At 35.7% G+C, this 18,288-nt stretch overlaps 1 protein-coding gene across 5 annotated transcripts in view; it reads left to right on the forward strand.

Moving 5' to 3' along the window:
• Positions 1 to 18,288, forward strand: part of LOC141437342 (neo-calmodulin-like) — a 327,352-nt gene that overhangs the window by 63,308 nt on the left and 245,756 nt on the right. For 2 of the 5 annotated variants that reach the window (XM_074100634.1, XM_074100636.1), the window contains exon 1: positions 16,047 to 16,371. The exons of 2 other annotated variants lie outside the window; for them this stretch is intronic. The gene's annotated coding sequence lies outside the window, so the exon portion shown is untranslated. Of the gene's footprint in view, positions 1 to 16,046; positions 16,376 to 18,288 lie in introns of those variants that run through there. One more of the 5 variants, XM_074100635.1, reaches the window with a different exon arrangement.

An 18,288-nucleotide genomic window follows, 5' to 3' on the forward strand; every position in this document is an offset into this window, starting at 1 on the left:
GGGAGAAAATAGATGTCGAAAAAATATTTTTCACTTCTCATACTCGTAAAGTTCGTGTTGATCTCGGCGGCATGAAATGGCTTTTTATGCTATGAAATGGCTTTTAATACTCGAGGTATTAAAAGCTGCGAAATTCATGATATCAATTTATAAAATTCACTGGCTGTGACATAAATAATGCTGATTGATTTTTTGGAGTCTTTTTGTATTTTTTATTTCAACTCCAAATTTGTTACTTTTACGGGTATCCCGTGAAACCATATCGTAAATACAAACTGAGACAGGGATGCACAGAAAAACCAGAAAAAGAGACCAGCACTGGGAATCGAACCCAGGTCCTCAGCATTCCGTGCTGCTGCTTAAGAGGCGACCTACGCAACTCACTGCTATTTTTAAACAGACGTGGTATAAAATTGGTGTACTTCGTGGCAATAAAAAAAATATTACGATAATCTTGATCGTATTCCTGAGTTAGTCGTTGCTTTCAAAACACGATTAAACTAATTTGGCTCGATAGATTTTATTGCCAAAGTGAGCTCTTACTTTGATTTAGAAACCAAAAATACTCCGTTATTTATAAAGACACTATAATCAAATTACTAAGTCTGATTTACAAACAAAACGTAATAATAATATCTGTCGTGTTATTTCTTAAATCTAAATCGTAATTTCTTTGCATTTATTTTATTTCCAAATTTTTGATGAGCAAAGACTTACGCCACGCCGACGACATATTGCTTCTCTGTCACTTCAACGCAGAGAAACAGTGAGCGCTTAGGTGCTCTGCCTGATTGACCTGCGTCGCTTTTCTCCACAAAATTCATTTACGAAAAAAAACTTTTACATTTACACTTCTTTCATAACACTCAATCTATGAGTAAGGAAGTTATTATTAAATTACGTTATCACTGTATTTTGGGTATTTAAGGTGTTTTAGGATAGTCAACACCGAGAAATAAATTAAATAACGCACAAAAAAAACAAGAAGCCCTCATACTCGTACAATGACAGACAACATGTCAGAAGATGTCAGAAGTTGTAAAGTAAGTGTGTTGTTTATTACAAGAATTAGGTAAGTACAGAAAAATTGGTTAGTAGTCTAAATAGTTTTATTGGCTCCATATTTTGTCTATTACTTATAAACTGATAACTACCATAGTAGGAATATAGGACATGTGTTCAAACTTAATACGTGTCTGATACGAGTATATAGCCTACCCAACGAAGACCAAAAACTGCCTCTCCGGGGAAATCTTGCGTATAAGTCAATTTTGGCATAGTTGTAGGGGATGGTGTTTAAGACCACATACTAAAAGTAGGTACTGATGGGTGGGGGTAGAGCTAACGGGTGGGGAGGAGTTTGTGTAAAAGTCCCATTTAGTTTTTCGTAAATAACTCGTAAACCACAGCAAAAAATGTTCTAAAACATAAGTAATCAAAATACAAAAAAAAATCTAAACATTTTTTTTTAAGTATGGCGATGGATGGATGTTTGTTACTCTTTCACGTAGAAACTACTGAACGGATTTGCATGAAATTTGCCATACAGGTAATAAATACCCTGGATTAACATGTTCTACAGTAAAAAAACGCACTGAGGTCTCTGAACCAGATGATGATACATCTACACTACACAAGCACTATTTTAGTACAGTAAGTACCTACATTATTTTGAGACACCCACTAAATAACATGACTTATATAAAACAAATATTTACTTTATTAATCGTTGGGCAAAGTAACTTATTGATTGAATTTTATAACGGGCAAAGTTATTTAGACAACATTGCCCGCATGCGTTATAATAGTAGAAAAAGTTCTCACTTACAGGTTCAAATACTGCACTTTGTGCTTTTTGTATTAGTGTTAATAAAATATCCTTCTTTCTTTCTTTATACGTAATTTCTCCACTCCTGGAACTCCAGTTTTATAAATCTAAAGTACAATTAAAATAGTAAATAATTTATTAATTCAGACAAAGTGATTGCATTTAGTCGTTAGGTAACAGTTCATAGTTTGGTTTTTCTAGTAAGCCGTCCCTTTTATCAAATGGGCACAGTTTTTTCTGCGAGTACTCGTATCTCCAAGAATATTTATGTTGAGTATGAATATCCTACTTGTGTCAGTTCTTGACTTTTGTTTTTTTAATGTATTTATTATCAGTATGTAATCAAGCGCTTTGTTTCAAATTTTAAAGTTGTTCTTTATATAGATTTACATCGCCACTCAAAAATCATATAAATTAAAAAAAAAGACCAAATAAAAAGACACATTTATTTTATTTGGTTTTGAAGTAGTGACACCTCTAACTTTTTTTCTAAGAATTAACCATACATTGACCTACTACTTGCCGAAATATCAAAGTTTTGTAGGTGGTACTTCCTATTAAAAATAAGGGACATCCGTGGCCTAGTTCTGTATTCAATCGGTGTTTTTAGTGTCATATACAAACTGTTGTTGTTAAAATTTGTTATTGGTTATTAGCGTTTAACTCATAAATATGATAAAATTATTAGAAAACTCAAACATAATATAGAGGTGTTTGTATACATACGACATTGATAGAACACTGATTGAATACAAATTGCTGATTTTTGACAGGACCCCCTGTCCCCTGTTTGGAGTAACGCCTGGAAAATTTTGATATTTAGGCAAGCAGGCGAGAAAAAATCTAGAAGTTGACACCTCTGTCATGCTGAGAACGCTGGTCTCTTTTTCTGGTTTTCTGTGCATCTATATTTCAGTTTGTATTTTCCTACCGACTATGGCCTTGTTGTAACAGGATCATAGCGGGTAATATTTGGAATTGGAACTAATATTGACACAAAAGTACATTGTGCATTAAGGGCTGTAAAAAGGGGATTATTAACGAGAGTCTATTAGAAGCCTGAGCTTAACTGACTTCAGAAAAAAGGAGGAGGTTATCAATTCGGTTGTATTTTTTATGTTGGTTCTGAATTTTGGGCAAATAACCGTCAACTTTGCCTTAGGGCCATTTTCTTATAAAATCGATTGTCACGAATGAGTATTTTTTGTTCAATAAAGGGTTTATAACTCTCTATTGTACATAAAACATATAAAAATAACAGTTATCAGAGCAAAGTACAATGTTTATTTTGTGTTTAATAAAATTTAAGTTTGTAAACGTAAGTGCTTTATAAAATTATAAACGTGGGTAATTTTACCCAAAATAATGTCCACTTGTGATTGAAAAAATTGCCCGCCAGGCAATGTTATGTCCTTTGAATGTTTTATCCGACTGTACGAAGCAAATGAGGTTTTTGGTTTTCAAATAAAAAATCGATACCTATCTGCAAATGGATGGATGGATCCATATTTTAGTGTATACCTAGTGTATACCTACCTACCTAAATGAGTATAGGTATATATATATAAGTATGTATATATAAGTTATCTTCAGTTTTGTCTACATTTTGAGAAATATATCTTGCTTAATTTTTAATATTTTGATATAGGTATTTCTCTAGCAAGAAATTACTAATACACTTTTAGAAATGTAGGTGTATTTCATAGGCCATAGTTAAATTAAAGTGTACCTAAGAAAATAAAAGTTAGGTCAACTTTAGTATTGTGTCACCCGAAAGACGTCCACTGCTGGACATAATAGGCCTCTCCCAAGGCTCTCCACTCAGACCGGAGTACAATAAAGAGTCATTGTATTGTATTGGAATGCAGCTTTGAAAATACTCATAATAACCGAATTTTCACATTTTTCGTAATTTTGGCGATTTTCAAGTTAATAAAAACGAATTACCTAAGTACCTAAGTGCATAAAATTGAATCAGTTTGAACGTGGGAAATTGTAACGTCATAGCCTTGTCATAGCAGTCAGTATATGACGTATTCAATACAAACTCCATAACAAACGATCGTTTTGACATTTATGAAAAACTTTAGCGGTACCGTATTTCGCCGCGCTGCGCGCGAAAACGCGTCGCTGTCAGATAACGCCTACGAACAAATCGCGGTTGCACGCGATCTATCTCAGAGGGGTCGCGGGGGTGAGGTACAAAACCGCTCGCGCCGTTTGGCGTGGGTGGACTCTTAAGTAGCATAGTAGAAATAAGCAACCTGAGATATGTATGCACAGGAAAAATTCGTGTCTAGATTCCTGTCCAGCAGTGGTGTAGGGGTTATAGCACGCAGCACGGAATGCTGAAGACCTGCGTTCGATTCCCAGTGCTGGTCTCTTTTTCTGGTTTTTCTGTGCATCCATCTCTCAGTTTGTATTTACGATATAAATAATGCTGTCGACTATATTAAATATCGCGTTAAGTTAAGCCTATATGCAACGTCATACTCTCGAGTTTGAGCGTTCTTTAAAAGTCTTATTCAAATGACTTTTAACTTTTTGTAATACTATAGCTCAGTCGAACTTCAGCTAAGTAACGAAATTTGTCATCAGTACCCCTAGTGTAAGTTTTCGTTACAAAATACGTCTCGATCGCGTTCACGTTAAAATCTCAATTTATATGGAAACACGAACAGCGCCTCTAACGGAGCGTTTGCGATGTTCGTGTTTCCATACAAATTGAGATTTTAACGCGAACGCGATCGAGACGTATTTTGTAACCGAAAACTTACAATAAGGGCACAGGTCTCAAGAGTATACTCGTAAGCCAGTAAGTTACGTATTCGATATACGCATTATCTAACATCGTCTCATTTTACAATATTACATGCATATAATATGTATGCATGTATGTAAACTCTTTATTGTACAAAAGGAAAGAAACAAAACACAATTGTCAAAATTTGAGATACTTGTACAAAGGCGGACTTATCCCTTTAAGGGATCTCCACCAGTCAACCTATGAGTAGATGAGAGGAGTAACCAGTTAGGATCCGACAGAGTGAGTTTAAGAGTCAAAAATAGTGGAAGCTATTATACAGTCTCTTAAACAATATAATACATAAACTACAATGTATAAGACTATAACCATAATACATATAATTATATATAAAAATAATATTTTTGACAATATATGAAAATATAAATTTTACTGACTGTTTTTTGTGTTGATGCATTGCCATCCAACTGGTATAAGCTAGGTTGGCATCCGCCATTTTTCTCCCTAGGTTGAATTTTCTCTAAGTAAATATTTTTTTCGAAACATTCAGCATAAAAGCGCTTTCTGAGTAGGTAAATAGTAATAAGAACCATTCATTCTAAATGAATTTTGCTGATTTTGATCTCAAAATTCAAGTCATTCCAACCACATTGAGTGACTAAAATGTAAATTGCGAGATTTGATACAAATATACTCATATACATTGGAAGATCATTGAAGAAAGCTTGCGAGAACTTGAAGGTTTGTCATAATTTAAAAATGTACAATAACTTTTTGTATAAAAATGTCATTACTATATTTTTGAGTGTACCTCTTTTTTGTTGATTTGGTACCAACTTACAAAACAAACCAAATGCCAAGCCAAACCACCTACCAAACCAAACCTACCAAGCCAAATTTCAAGTTAATCCGATAACTGGAAGTGGTTACTACTTGACTAACGTGGCAATTTTAATAAAAGCTAGTAAAAAGTTAAATCATGTGCACTCAAATCAAAGTCAAAATATCTTTATTCAATTTAGGCTATAACAAAATAACAAGCACTCATGAATGTCAAAAAAAACTAAGCGTTGGGCCAAGCTATACTATGCGATATGAGATTATGCCAAAAAGAGTAGAACTTATTGGTCCTAGCAGACGAATTGAATTTCCAGGACTTTTCTAAAATTGCACAGAGATTTCCAAAAAAATACATCGTTGTATTTAATTATGTCTGACGAACACTCGTTGGACAGAAGCATACCCTTCTATGAATGTTTAGAGGTAGGATATTTTATACGATTACACTAAAACAAAAGTTGTAAATAAAAATAGCTAAGGTTTTTTACTCTAGCAGTAATTCTGAGTTAAAAAAGGGTTTCCTGAAGGAACGTTTAATTAAAAGTCATTGTTGCATGCGGAACGCCCAAATTGTAGTGAACTTGCCCGTAAAATGCTTGCTGTACCCGGAAATGTTGAATTAATTGCTCTAAGCTAGTACTTATTTGTCTGTCTACGGAAGGTCTACGGCAGGGTTTCTCAAACTTATGGCTCCACGTACCCCTGTTAAAGTTTCTAGACGACAGCGAACCCCCCCCCAAAGAAAGTAATAAAATTGACTGTTGGAGAAACCAAGTTTATTTTTATTTCGATCATCATTATAATATAATGCATATTATTTATTTTAATAAAAGGTAACAAATATAGGTAAGAAACGTCTTGCCAACGAAAATACAAACTGAAACAAACAACAACAAATATCAAACAAACAAGTAACAAATTTAGAGTTGAAATAAAAAATACAAAAAGACTCCAAAAACCAATCTTAATCATCTTGCCAGTCTTGCAGCCACCATCACGTAAACCTTGACGCGAACCCCCTACCGGCGAATAGAGAACCCCTAGGGGTTCGCGTACCCCACTTTGAGAAACCCTGGTCTACGGTAAAGAATGTGCTACGGAAGGTACTTAAAGAGCGCGATTACGTAACAAATGTGTGATGTACTTATCATCATCATCCCAGCCTATATACGTCCCACTGCTGGGCACAGGCCTCCTCTCAGAACAAGAGGGCTTGGGCCATAATTCCCACGCGGGCTCAGTGCGGATTAGGAACTCCGCACGAACCATTGAATCGCTTCGCAGGTTTGTGCAGGTTTCCTCGCGATGTTTTCCTTCACCGCAAAGCTCGTGGTACTTAAGTTTGAAATGTAATTCCGCACATGAATTTCGAAAAACTCGGAGGTGCGAGCCGGGGTTCGAGCCCACGACCCTCTGCTTGTGAGGTGATAGGTCAAACCACTAGGCCACCACGGTTTTTATATATACGACAGATGATTTAAGTATTGTATTAGCGACACTCCGGTGGCTGAACAAGCCTTAAGCGGGGTTCTCACGAGGCGATTTTAGTTGATCAACTTAAATTGGTTCACGAATTGAATGACAATCGCTAATGAGAACATGTTTTCAATAAAAGTTGATCAACTTTTATTGAACAACAAAAACTTGATTCCTTCTCAACTTTGGTGTGCGAGTCGGTTCAATTTGATGACGTCACCGTGAAAGCAACAACGTTCAAGTTAAAAACGATATTTTCTGTGGTGGCAGAATTGTTTGCTACGGTATTCAGCAATGTCTTCGTTTGCTAGTTCTCTTAGCAGCGTTTGTGAGGCTCCTAATTGATTCCTTCTTGAGATCCAAGCCCTGACCCACAATCTGCGTTTTTTTCTTAATATTTCATTCCGCAAAATAAGTCTCATTTCGTCAATTAAAACGTTTCTAATTTCAGGGATACATGTTCGCACGACATTGTTTGACGCCATTTTGAAGCAACTGTCCCATTCGGTCCGATTACCTACTTATCGGTGCGACCGTGAGAACGCAGTTCATATCGATTTTTCTTGATCAATTAAAAGTTGATCAACTAAAATCGCCTCGTGACAACCCCGCAATTTACACCGCGAGCGGAGCGGACTCCGTGCGGACTCAGTTTAATGTATGTACAGTCACCAGCATTAATATCTGCCACAGCGGAGCGTGCAAAAATATCTGACACGTCTTTCCGGTCCTAGAAATGGAGTCGTATCAGATTTATGCACGCTTGTTGTGTCAGATATTGGTGCTGGTGACTTTCCAACGATCGGCTGCATGAAAGTACTTATACCGAACCTCTACTCAATTCAAATTCAAATTCATTTAAGTATTTATAAATTTCATATACCTAAGAAAGTACGGTAATATAAACATGAACTAATCTTAGGTCTAGTAAGTAAAATTTACAAGTGTAATGTGTGTTATTGACAATAAGGTATCTTAAGAAATTATAATGTAACCCGAGCATTTTAACATCGCATTACAATAGGTATCTGAAAACATCTATAAAATGGATCTCTATGAATGGTCGATGTAAGTCCGCTCCTTTCGCGGTAGAAACCGTGCGTTCACACGCAGTCGCTCGTCGCTCGATTGCCGCGATAAACCATGTAATTCGCTAAGCCTACTATCAAGTAGCAGTGCTTCCGCCACTACATTCATTTAGACAAGAAGAAATATGCTGTGAGATTACAGGCACAGGTATTCAATTTTGATCCTTAAGCGCCTCTTGCTTGACGCGTATAGCCAAATTGGCCCCTAATGAGTTTATGTAACGTTTTAAGGATCCAGACACTAATAAATAATAAAGATATACGAGCAAGAATACCAACATAGCACTCGTCAAGTGCCATAGATATTTTTTCTTGTTTCTTTCCTTTCCGTGTACAAATTGCTTACAGCTAATGTCACTTTTTATTACAATTATCGCCCACATTAATCTTCCTTCGTCATATGAAATTCTGCACAGTACTTTGCAATAAAAACTTCGCTGCCTTTAAAATCCTGTCACGTACTTAGTTAGGCATATTTTCCTTATGTTTTCCTCCGTAAAAACACCTTTCTACTTCCGCATGCTAGCGCCATCTGTGATTCATTCAGTGAACTCGCGACGCGGACTTCCTTGCTAGCTTCCAGGAAAATGGATGTAATGTAGTGTAGTGTATAGCGGGAAGTTCGTACGCCCTCCGCGAGATGGCGACGCTGACGAAAGAAATTAACATTAGGTATTTTAGGCCATACCTAATAACCATGTTGATACTGACGGCAATTACTAACGCGAATGAGTTATATGATTGGTTAGGTGCTAACCTCGTTCAATCCTTGTTTAACGGACAACGATACAAGTTTTACCTTTTTCTTTCTGAAGGCCTTAGGCGAACATCCTTACCAAGCTTTCAGCGCAAGGGAACTATCTGAATCATATAACTGAAGTGAAAAATCTTGTAAGCAGTTTCCGTTCACTTAATTTACTCTTTTGTAAAATAAAAGAGAAACGAATTCAGAGACAAAAGCTGTGTCAGGAGAAAATAATCCACCAATAAGATTACTTCGTTCCCCCAAGCCTCGCTGAGTGCGGCGATCTTATCGGAAGATTTTTCCTCGCACACCTATAGTCTCTAAAAAAACACCCAAAAACATTTTATACTTACCCTCATCTAATCGATAATCGGAAAGCACCTAAGAAGGTGTCGTGCGTAGGTAATATTTAAATTATTATTTTTTTTCTTTTCAGGTACGTATTGGCGGGTTATTCAGCTACTCAAACGTTTAATTTGTTCACTGTAGCCCAATTAATCGTCATCATCGTCGTGCATACCACAATACATAATAAGTTATTTATTGATCGGTAAGTATTGGTGTAAGATTAATCAAGCCATTTCTATTTTATTAACAAAGGTAAAGAAAAGTGCGTCTACCACTTTTAAGGATAGAAAAGTGAAGTAAAAGTTATTGACTGGGTTAACCTATAGCAAGCAAATGCATTGCTAATATGCTATGCTACCGAGAAAAATCGGAAAAGTCTGTATGCAGGTACAGTCACCTGCATTAACATCTGCCACAGCGGAGCGTGCAAAAATATCTGACACGTCATACCGGCCCTAGAGATAGAGTCGTATCAGATATTTATGAACGCTTTGTTGTGTCAGATATTGGTGCTGGTGACTGTACATAATAAAATAAAAAATATATTTTTAATTAATCTAATCGAATTATTTACATTACCTACTTATTGGAACATTTTATGAGAAGAAATTCTACTTGAGATTATAATATAGGGTAAACCCTCCAGTGAATGAACCCCCCCCAGTGAATGAACAAAATCACGTTTTTTGCCTAAAATAAGCAATATAGCCAGTTCCACCAACTGTCGTATTTTTTTTCTTACCGGCAACTCGATTTCCTATGCAATGACAACAATCGGTAAATTTATTTTCGACCAATTTCAACATGGCAGGCGTTTGAAGTTCACGTATTTCTGCTTTTGAAGTTTTGTATGGAAAAATTAGATCCCAGGTAAGAACAGTGCATGTTTGGAGTAACATTTGAACTGCTTATTTCATGTATATCACTATGAAGTTTGGCTATTGGTTAGATTAAGAGTTAAATATTCTATAATTGTACTCTTTAGTGGCTTATTTTGCGGTTAAGTTGATATTTTTAGGTGTTCCATTACTGGCTTATCAAATGTTCTAAAACCAGTAAATGAACAGTCTGTTCATTTACTGGTGTCGGCTCAATATAGTTTTTTTCCTAAAATTAAATGTTAACGTAATCGTATTAAGGTTGTGTTTTCAGATTCTGCATAGAAAACGATTCTGTTTCTTTGAACTAGTATTGGGACACTACGTGTTCATTCATAGGAATGAAAAATCTAGTAAATGGACTATAGAAATTTGGCTTTGTTCATTTACTAGATACCTACTAATCCTATGTATGAACAACGTAGGTAACGATGGACGTGATCGAAATGCACGATAGTTTTACTTCCTAAATTGGACTTGTTAATAATATTAGATTGTACAACAAGAGCATAAAACAAGCCATTTTACCCAAGACTTTCATATAGTCACCCGAGCCGGTACAACGAGGGTGGATAGACACGTCGAGGAGAAAATGGGGATTGCGAGGAAAGGAAATAGGAACAGTTAATACAATTGTTCAGTTAATGTGTACCTTTTATTTGTCATGAATTACTATATAATTATATATTTTTTTTGTTTTATTGATTTATTTTGATCAATTTTAATTTTTATATAAATTAAAAATGATTAAAAAATGATGTAGATTTTGCTCGTAGTAAGTTGCTTATTGTTATTAGCCACAATCTATAATTAAAAATTGGGTTGTTAAGATTTTTTTGTGCCAAATGATGATACTTTTAACTAATTAGAGACTGATTACAGACTGATTAGAATACGAGTATCAATAGAGTTTAATGTTTGTTATTTTTTATATCTATAAAGTTCACTCGGAAAAATTTTCTATTTTGAGCTACGAGTTTTTAAAAAAGTAAATTAATCAAGATATTAAGGTGCTTAATTTGTACCTACTTTAATAGAATTATATATGTATTTTTGTAATACAGAAACATAATTGGAATACTGAAGGTGCTGTACCTACCTCAAGATTTTATATAATAATAACTGAAGAAGAAGACTTCGTTTTATGTTAAAAATGCTTTTCTAAATGTTGATTAAAACTATCTAAATAATGTTCATTCACTGGGTTTTACTCTGTTCATTCATTAACTTTTTCGTTCATTTACTAGGTTTTTGGGTACTTTTTTATAAATTCTTCCATAACTCAAAAACTATACACGTAATAAAAAATCGCAGAAATTAAATTCTTGTTTATTAAATAACGATTGATTAAATTACATAAAACCATTACAATTATTAATAAGTACAGAGTAGTGATTTTTCAAAGTAGAAAAGTTTCTTAAGTGTTCATTCACTGGAGGTTTTACCCTATTATTATTATACGTTGTACAGTCAAGGGCAAAGATATCGACACGGCCAAAGTTACAAAAATATGTATACACGACTTTATGCACTTAAGATTTAGGCTGTGTATACATATTTTTGCAACTTTGGCTGTGTCGATATCTTTGCCCTTGACTGTACATTATATCGCTCATCAAAATTTGATAATACCTATAGTTCAGTTTATAATTCAAAGGTGCAATTAAATTGACATTAGATATCGTGAGGTTAATAACGGTTTTTGAAGATATCGTACTCATGCGTAATATATTGTATCTTAGGATAACTGTAGTAGATGAATCCAGCGTAAGTTAAGTATTTTTTCTGAAGAAGGTCAGAGCGGTCGCGGCGTAGGTCACTTTCATTTGTTTCTATTACTTAATAGCTCACGGCACCTGACACATATTACGGGAAAAGAAAAACAAAAAGGTCTTTTCTCGCTCAACAAAGTAAATACATAAAACGGGAAAACACTTTAGCTTTAGCGATGAAAATACGGAGTCTGAAAAATATACAATTTGATACAGGCGTTTTAAAATGTATCCGGAATATTTCAACAAATGCTTTGGTAAGCTTGACGGGGCTTATCAAGATATTTGTTGAATTTTAATTTAAAAGGAAACCACGGCCTTGGATTTGCATGTTTTGAGTACCGCGTACTACTTTTCAAACACAATTTAAAATACTGAAAATTATTTGCAGTATTCAGACAAACTTTTTCAAATATTTGCTGAGATATTCCAAGCAAGGATATTCCAGTTTTACTTAAGAACACAGTGTATAAAATATCTGGATGCCATGCCAGAATAATCTGTTTCACATTTCCAAATAAACATACGTGTACTATGTTTCAGTCTAACCATTAGGCTACCATTAGTGTTTTTATCGGAGTCAGTATCGAAATTCATCATCATCATCATCATCGTCATCATATCAGCCATAGGACGCCCACTGTTGGACATAGGCCTCCCCCATAGACCTCCAGCTGCCTCGGTTGGTAGCGGCTTGCATCCACCGTGAACCCGCGACTTTAACTAGGTCAGCCGTCCATCTCGTTGGTGGACGTTCTACGCTGCGCTTGTCGGTCCGCGGTCACCACTGCAGAACCTCTAATCGAAATTAAAATTCTACAATTCTTATTTATATAAAGTGTACTATAAGTGTATACCTAAGTGTAAGTGCAGTATAAGTGTAGTTATAAGGTTGACTGGGAGAAATCCCTTAAAGTAATAAATTCGCGTTTGTACATATACTTCAATGTTTTTCAATTATGTTTGTTTACTTATTTTATACAATAAAGAGTTTACAAGGTGTTAATTGAATAACTGAAAACCTCGGACACCACAAACATATTTTTTCATTTTAAGTTAGTCGATTGCATTTATTTTCGAATACATTCATTATTTTAAAAAAAAACGTGTGTTTTGCTAAGTCAGTAATTCTACTTCATTTCTAACTCTACACTCATAATTTGTATTTTTCAGTTGTGCTTCGACGTTTTTAGAAGACAATCAGGCTGACAAGAAAACGGCCAGTATTAAATTATCTAAATAGAATGCAAATCAGCTAAAACATTTAGTTGGCGCATGTTGCATTCGTAACTTTTAGACTAGGCACATTAAAAAAGGAAAGGGGTTTAAAAACACTAACACAACCTGATTTAAAACATAGCATAATCGATTCTACTCTCGATTCTGAGCAAACTACTTTCTGGTTTTCAGTTAAAGTAACGTGCCTACAAGCATTAGGTTAGCAGGTACGATGCCCTGCAATGTAATTTACCTCATTCCGCCCGACGGATATTTGCGAAGAGCTGCCAATGAGGCAATTTCCTTAAGTTTCCAACGGCGGAATCAATGTTTAGTAAAGATCGACTAGGGTTGTTATCGACTAATCTCAATATTTGGCAACATTTAATAATACTTCCGGCTATAATAAAAAAATCATTTAGCTTAACACGAAAGAATAGGACAATATTTAATTAATACAATCTAGGGCTCTTCAGGGCTAGAGTTAATGATGTTACTGAAACAGTGAGCTCCACCTTTGTCCTAATGTGCACTTGTCATTAGGTGAGAAAGGGGTCACTTATGGGTCAGTTATATGTAAAAAAAAACTCTAAAGTAAGATGTTTAGTAGCTTTGAAATTAAGATAGTTTTTATTACAACCGGGATTTAAATGTGACATATTAATGCTAAATTACCTCGAGTTTTGAACACATTGCAGAGGCCATGGTCTCATCAAAGTAATTTTAACATCATTGTATTTAATACTAATAATTGTAAAAGTTACTATGAGCCAAAATAGCGATAGTTTAAGAATGACGGTTACAACTCACTTAATTATATTGGCTGGGACCTTTATCATGCCCGTCAAACTCAGCGACTTTTATAAATAATATTTTTTTCTATTACTTTAAGTCACACATTAAAGTTCATTCGAAGAAACAATGCAAAACAGTTATTTTATTTTTGTAGCGTGACTGACGACATCAATTGGGCTCTAGGATGGCGTTAAAGTAGTTATATATTTGTTCCGTTTTAACATAAGAGTTAAAGATATAAACTATTTTATGAATAATCGCCGACGAAAAAATAAGCCGACTATAGTCTACAACTATTAATTCGGTACATCTCTAGACCTTCGGCAAAGTTCAGAATGTTATTTCCAAAGCCGTTAGTTGCTAGAAATTGCATGGAAATGATAATTTCCACGTAATTTCCCTGAACATGGTGTCTAATATTAGTTATAATTTGGTTAGTACCTACTTTAACATTTCTCCTAATAAATACTTATACAGTGCTTTGGTTGCTGTCACGCTGGAAAATAGATGGCTAATTATACTAAATAATAACATTGGTGAGCAAGTTTAGTACTTTTATATTGTAATGAAGGCTAAATCTCTGAAGCTAGTGGACCAGTTCTAAATAATAATATCTGACACCAGTATAAACCTATATTAAATGATATTGTAACGGATAACTCACGTCTTAAACCGAGTTTAGCTCGACATGTTTCGGGCTATTTCGCAGCCCTTCTTCTCAGGAGCACGCGACTCGGCGGCTGCCTCAACACGCACACTACGTGCCACCGCTCTGCTCGCGCGACTGGACGTCCGTTACGATCCGTTACAATATCATTTAATATAAGTGAGTTTCACGGTCGTTTCATGTTCAAAATATAAACCTACTTACATTATCTTTTGTTTACAAAGCCTACTTTTTAACCCATGAAAGTGCAGAGATGCCAATTGACTCAGAATAATGGCGTAATGAAAGATATTTTTTGGCACTTGGAGATGTATACGTATGAGTATGTATATCTAGATTTAGGCCACCTTCGGCAAAATGCATTGCTCCCTTGGGATGGCTATTAGCTGGTTATCTGCCGAGGAAGTAAGGAAAGGGATACACGGAATTTTCCTATAGTTTTTTCCGTGAATATGACATATCTTAAGTGTTTGAACGTAGTCAACTTTACAAGTTAATGATGAACTAAATATTCATTGAAAATGATATTAACACAGATTAATTAATTTCTCCTCATACATACATAACTAACTACAAAATTTTGTATTTAACGCCATTTAAATCTAGACAATTAATAGCCCTAAGGGATTTATATACAGCAAATCTGGCAATCTATTTGGTTTAATAGTTCCCGTCTGGGACTGAACTATCCCGTTGGATGGTCTAATAAATAATTCTACAACAGTCTCAGATGTCTTGCAAAGCCGCGTGTACATACAAACGCAGTATTGTTTTAGTTTTCCTACTAATATTATAAAAAATCTTTTGATTGCGTTGACTTAGAAGTTTGATTTTTTTCTCTGTTTCAAGGTGTAGCAGATCTGAGTATTTGATTTTAATTTTAGCTCGGTACCTGTACGTGTTCCTAAGAAAAAGGGTCTTAACTGACGGGCAGACAGACAGACAAATAGACAGACTTGCGAATGATAGAGTGATACTGATACTAAAAGGTCCAATTTTTTTTAAAGTAGGTACATAACCCTAAATATAGGTAAAACGCATTTTAGTTTCAGAAGATTTTTTCATGAAATAAAACGTTAGCTGAACGACCAACTTAAGAATTCAAGTTGGTCCTAGGGATTTCAATGTATCGATTTTTTCCCCTCATAGGCTTCGTTCAATGTTGAGATTACGATGCGGCACTAGTATAGGCAACTCTGACACGCCGACATATCGCTGGATTATGCTAAGTAGACAAATTTCCAGTCCGCTGCATTTGTAGGTGCTCTAAAATCTAAACTAAACCATTCTGAACCATTTAATTGAGCTGTAGGGGTTTAGAATTGATGACCACTGACTTAATCGGATTTCAAAAGCGATTAGCTTAATTACAACCTCGGCTAAGTGCTATGATTGAAGCAAAACAATTACGACCAATTGACCACAATTTTCTGGCCCTAATAAACCGCTCATCGGCAGTCCATCCACGACCTCGATTACCGATTAATTAAAGTCAACGCACCCAGCACTGCGAATGCTTGATCGCCTCTCAACCTTACACCTACGTAATAAAATCGACGCAGGTTCGGACACCTTACATTGCGCGCGCAGGCCCAAGCATGGACCCATTACTTCGCCGGCAGTCGCCAGCCGGGCCGCACGCCTTCTTCTCTCTCAAGTAAACATTGCAACCCCCCTCCCTCAAAACAAAACACGACCGCCCTGGCTGGAAAAAACATCGATAGAAAAAAAAACACGTGGAACATCACTACAGCTTTCAAACGCGCTACAATTCAATTTTCGAACTGTCTCACCTATTCTGTGTGTAGTTTTGACTTAAAGGAATTGATTAGAACTTGAAGCAATAAACGTGTTATTAATTAGTTTTTTAAATGATAACGGTGATAAGTAAGGTATAGGGTGATTTCTCGGTTGTTAGTAAGTCTGCCGGCGTCGGCTGGGCGCGTCGGTGTGTGAGTATGTAGATAACAAGCAGTTAAGATAAGAATGAAAGGGGCTTACGTAAGGCTTGCGGGGCAACTGTTTGGTCCCCAAAAGCGCTCCCCTGGGCCCTAGAATGGCTATCGGCTCCCAGCTTATTTGTGTATTGAGCTCACGATTATTATTTCGTATTGATACCGACATCGATACATTACGCTAGTTGCCGGGCGGGTATCGGAACTTGATTACGGCTTTCAATCATCAGTTTCTTAGGGGCTTATGTACTGTCAGTAATCATTTACGCTGTTACTATATACGAGAACCTAAAGAAAGTAGTAGGATGTAAAATGTGATTGCTATTGAGTATTCTGTATTGGTATAACCGCATGTCATGACATTCGGTCGTTTCGTTTTGATTTTATTGAGAACTACAGGCATTTTTGAAGTTTTATGACAAGATTGGTTTTTGATATATATCATTTTTCCATAATTCATTTATGTCGTAAAAATCAGGAATGATAATAAAAATGTTAACAATAATAACGATATAGGTTTTGCTTGCTAAGACTTATCTTGAAGTTTGTCAATTGTGTTTTGTTTATTTTCTTTTGTACAATAAAAAGTTTACACACATACATACATACATACTTATTTCAGCAGATTCCTAAGGGATTTTTGGAAATGCCCCTGAGACAGAGAAATTGTTTTTTAAAAGATACAGCTGTCTCTCCTTTTTGCCCAATCCTTACTCTAATTTTAAGCCCTAATTTTAGAAAGCATGAGAGCTTAGCAGCCATAAAATACTAACTCTAGATTCAGTTCACTAAACAAACATCTCACGAGAGAAAAGAAAGACCTATAAGCCGTATCAGCTGATTGGCCAGCAGTAGGCCTTAACTCGTGGTTTTTCGTTGTGTCATGTGCCGGTATACCACAACACATGGTGTTGGGTTTTACATTTGAAGTTGACTTTTAGCTTTATGGTCAAGGAAAACATCACGAGGGAATCTGTAGACCAGTGGTTCCGAACCTAGGGGTAATTACCCCCGCGGGGGTAAAACAACTATTCTCTGGGGTATTAAAGAACCTAATAATTAAGACCTAATCTAATGAAATACCTAGCTAAATAGTACAAATTAAAAATGATAGATCGCTGCTCAGTTAGTACAGTCACCAGCACCAATATCTGACACAACAAGCATGCATAAATATTTGATACGACTCTATTTCTCGGGTCGGAAGGACGTGTCAGATATTTTTGCACGCTCCGCTGTGGCAGATATTAATGCTGGTGACTGTACCTGCTGCACGTGGGCTCTCTTTCTACCTGTTATTTTACGTATTCCATTGTTTAAAAATGTTCAAGCATTGTAAGACTGGTTTTAAAAGTTAAAAGTATTTTTGTGAATAATACTTAATGTTTTTAGTTGCTTGCGTTGTATCTATTTACTAAATTTTAAGGGGCTCTTAAATTCAGTTTTCCCAGAGGTTATATGGTTATATTAAAAAGGTTAGGGACCACTGCTGTAGACACTCACGAAGTAGTTCATGGTATGCGTGACACTCCCCGTCCGGGCTCGCGGAAAAGCTAGAAGTCCAAGCCCTCTAAGAGATCTACACCTAGAAAAAAAAAATGATTTAAATGCAAATTTTAAATTAATTTAAGTAACGATCGATTATGATAAGTTAAATAGGTCATTAAGTTAAAAAAGTTTATTTAAAAATAGTAGATTTTACAACTAGAGCACAAGACGAGCCATTTTACCCAAGACGATCATGTAGCCACCCGAGCCGGTACGGCGAGGGAAGATAGACACGTCGAGGGGAAAATGGGTTTAATGCTCGAGTTTTACACTCTGATATTCACTTCAACTACGAGGTAATGAAATAGCAACAGTGGAAACAATTGCTAACTTACTATGTACCTTTTATTTTCATGCATTACTATA

Source organism: Choristoneura fumiferana, chromosome 17 (assembly GCF_025370935.1).
Source record: "Choristoneura fumiferana chromosome 17, NRCan_CFum_1, whole genome shotgun sequence".
NCBI lineage: Eukaryota > Metazoa > Arthropoda > Insecta > Lepidoptera > Tortricidae > Choristoneura > Choristoneura fumiferana.